We start from the raw sequence: 3867 nt of genomic DNA on the forward strand, positions 1-3867 counted from the left end.
CTGGGCTGGGTATGCTCCCCAGCCCCTTTGCATTAGGGACAGAAGAACAAACCAGGCCAGAGAGAGGGGATGCCCCCACCCCAGGATGCCAGGGGTGGAGAGATGATGCTTGAGCAAGTCTCCAGCATCTCCTGCTGATGGAACGCACGCCTCATGCTCAGAGCTGAAAGTGGGGACCTTTACAGTTGATCCTGATTGTGGGGGTTATCTGTGAGCAGCATCAGAAACCAGATTGTTTTGTTTCACTTTTAAGCATACCCTTGCTTGTATCAAACTGCCACACCTTAGGGTACCAGCTGTTCTGCTACTTGAGCAAAAATACACAAAACCAACGTCCAAAGTGGATGGCGGGACTCTGGGCTACAGCCCCCACTTGAGCAAAGCATGGACACCATCAGAGACATGGTCCTTCACTCCACAAGACCTGGACAGCCCTATGTCCTAGCAGGAGCTGCCTGTGTCTTATGTGAAGCACACAGCATTCGGTTTACCCCCATCTACGCTAAAAATTATTTGTGGTCCAAGAGAAAAATGCCAAACCTTAGGACTTGAAGCTTTATATTAGAGCTGAAAGAAAAAAATAAATATCTGCACCTGAACATCATGGAAGGTCACTGCCTGTTAGGTCAAGGTGGACCAAAATCTGCAGAGCAACACAGGCTGCAGCAACTGCCCCTCCCTTCCCAACAGGTTTTCATGCCTGCTTCATCTCCTGCTTGGCGTGTCCAAAAATGGGTGTTTCCTCCACAGCAGGTACACAGGAGAAAACGTGTGTGTGGGGAAGGGATGAGGAAGGGTAAAAGAAACCCCTCTTAATAAAAATACATTATAAAATTCTAAAAATTGTAAAATCATTAAAAAATAATAAAGGTCTCCAAGAGCTACTTGAAAACTATGCTGAAAGTCCTGTATTTAGCCAGGACTGCTGAAAACTATTTAAACACAGTGAAACTGTTTCATCCACACTGTGAAGTAGATACCAGGCTAAGGGATGTTAACAGAGAGTGTTATAATACTCAAAAAGGGCGGGGGAAGAGATGAAACTTGTAAATTACTACGGTCCTCAAGGATTGTCTGTAATTAACCCACTCTTACCTTCTTCTGAACCTTTTTCCTTTGTCTCATTTCCTGTGTGTCTCCCTTTCCCCTCCTCTTTAACTGTATATTCCCATATTCCCTCTGTTTATTAGCTCAGTATATCATCCTAATACTGGAAATGTTCCTTTCAGTGCAGCATCATCCCCTGCTTTCGCTCCTTTCACTTCTCCTGCTCCTTTTCATTTGATATTGTTTTCCCTTACTTGCCTTCCCTTTTGTGGTCTCTTGAAGGGGGAAAAAATAAAAAGTCTGGATTAGGTGCCCAGTAGGCAAATACTTTACATTCTAAATATGTAACTTTAGCCCAAAACGACCTACCCTGAGAAAAATGATCTAAGATTATGTTGATTCAGGAATATCCTTTTCCTATTTATAGTTCTTTATACCATTTATTTCTCTTTTGAAGATTTGACTTTACATAGTTCTGATATTAATATTCTTGAGGAGGGATGAGATATTTCACAAGTGCCGAAGGACAGAGAAGCCCTAAGGCCACTAACTTTCCCTGAGATGCCAGGTTCCCAAATCTCACAGGCACTTAAATGAACAACCTCCTTTTTGAAATATGACATCTTTGGCTGACTTGCCACTGTCATCGTTATTCTATTCAAACACATTGCCGTGACCTCAAGACCAAGCTGCACTTGTTTCTAAGGCGTTCTGCTTTCCCCAAACCTGCCATGGCCACGTAAGGAAGCAGATAAGAACAGAACAGTACCATGGGAAGACTTCCATTTGTTGTGAAGGTGGCAGTGGTCAGAGGAGGGAGAGGGGAGAAGCAGGGGTGCATATGCTCGCCTGGATGCGTTCCTGTGTGATCTGATCTAGGTGTTCCCGCTCCGGCAGGGGGATTGGACTAGATGATCTTTCGACGTCCCTTCCAATCTCTAACATTCTGTGTGATTCTGTGATATGCTCCTAGAAGGTGACCTGGGAAGCAGGTCACCTGTGACATGTGTCCTTGGAGCAGAAGGGACTCTCTCTCGCGGCGTTAAGTAGCTGGGGACAAGTGATCAGTGGGAGTTGTCTTCATCACTTGCTGAGCAAACAGCAGAAAGGGAGCTGCAAATCACACTGGAAGTGTAAAAATGCATATAGTTACCCAGAAAACTCGGTGCTAGGAAAACAATTAAAGGGAAACACACTTCTAGGTTATGACTTACATGAGTGAATGCGGTCTGGACCAGAGAAATTGAGACAGGCTTATACAAAGCCTTCCTCTAACATCTGATAGGCAAACAGAAGAGCAGAGGGCCATGCCTGAACAGGGGACTTGGGGGTTCAAGCTTTCTCCTCTCTCATGCAAGTCAGAAACTCACCCAGAACAAAATCTGCCCCACCACTTTAAAGAGCAGAGCAAACAAAATTATTTCCAGGAATGGAAATAACTGCAATATAAAATTGCCTTTTTTTTTTTTTTTCCTTTCCTGGTCTTGCCAACTTCAACAGAGCAATAGAAATGAACGTGGCTATTTGGTGCAATAAATCCCAAGAGGGAAGAGAATTAGTGTTCTGTGGAAGCAGGAGGATTTTCTCGAAAGGCCAGTTTTGCTCCATACACAAGGATGTGGACTTCACTCACAATACATTACATTCCTTTTTCCGAGGCAAAAAAATCCCACCCATCACTGCATATCTGAGCATGTCAGGGAATTTGTATTTTGAGAGGACAACCAAATATGGTTGAGTGCAATAGGTTAAAAATACCCTTCAAGAGTCTATGCACCACGTAAAGGGGATTTTTTTTAATGCTGCTTATGTGCTAAAGGAGAAAGAGGAACACAAAGTCATAGGGAGGTGACAACCCACAAGACAACGTGACATCAGCAAGACATATTTCACTTTTCAAATGACACTGTGCAAAAATGGGATAGGCAAATGCATCACACAACATCGGCATATATGTTGATTTATCTCTGCTGTACAAAGGCAGGTAGCAACCAGGAGAGTTTGGTACTTATGTGTTCTAGAGCATTTGTGTTCTAGAGCAGACACATGGCAGATAATTCACCTAGTTATATGTTCTGGAAACATACGCCTTAATTAAATTAATCTAACCACAGTAGGAACCTGCTGGGCTTGAGTGCCTGCAGGATGTGGAAAATCAGGAGTAGCTCAACTGCTGCGGAAGCACCTTACAGGGGTGTGGGTCAGTGAGTGCTCTGACCTTCTCCAGCCCATCCCTGTACCTGTGCTCAACTTTAAATGTGTGCTCCCATCCTCTTTTAATTCACTGTGGTTCAAAGTTAAGCATGAGCTTAAATAATGTCCCCAAAAAGGAGGGATTTCAGCACAGGGTTGTATTTTCCTGGACTGTCATCTAAGGGGAAAAACATGCCAGATGGGGACGCAGGGAGAGGTCTCCGCACAGAGCAATCCCCATCCCACACAAAAGAGCTAGGAGGTGGGGGAGGGACAGGGGGATGCTGACAAAAAGCAGATCCCAAAGGGCTGGACCCTTCTGTGCCTCAGTCCTTGTCAAGGGGACAGGCAGCTCCTCTTGGAGCGTGTCCTCGCTGGGTCCCTACTTAAACAAAAAAAGGAATTATCAGAGCTTCACATCCCTGGTTCCTCCCTCCACACAACATCCCTCCTCTTTCTCTCTGGCTGCCCCACACCCCTCCCACAGCTATTTTAGGATGGCTCTGGGACCTGTAAGTTCCTGTGCCTTACAGACATTTGCAGGCAATAACCAGTCGCAATCCTCGCTCCCCTCCTCCCCCCCACCCAAGGCTCATGGCTCACCTTCCTCTGTGGCAGCTCCCCACC

General features: G+C 45.3%; 1 protein-coding gene across 1 annotated transcript in view; it reads right to left on the minus strand.

Annotated features, from left to right (window-relative positions):
- BTBD11 (BTB (POZ) domain containing 11) overlaps positions 1 to 3867 on the minus strand; it is a gene marked incomplete at its 5' end in the record, with an annotated part of 76476 nt that overhangs the window by 50189 nt on the left and 22420 nt on the right. The window lies entirely within an intron of this gene.

This window comes from Pterocles gutturalis, unplaced genomic scaffold, assembly GCF_000699245.1.
Source record: "Pterocles gutturalis isolate BGI_N339 unplaced genomic scaffold, ASM69924v1 scaffold19585, whole genome shotgun sequence".
Taxonomy (NCBI): domain Eukaryota; kingdom Metazoa; phylum Chordata; class Aves; order Pterocliformes; family Pteroclidae; genus Pterocles; species Pterocles gutturalis.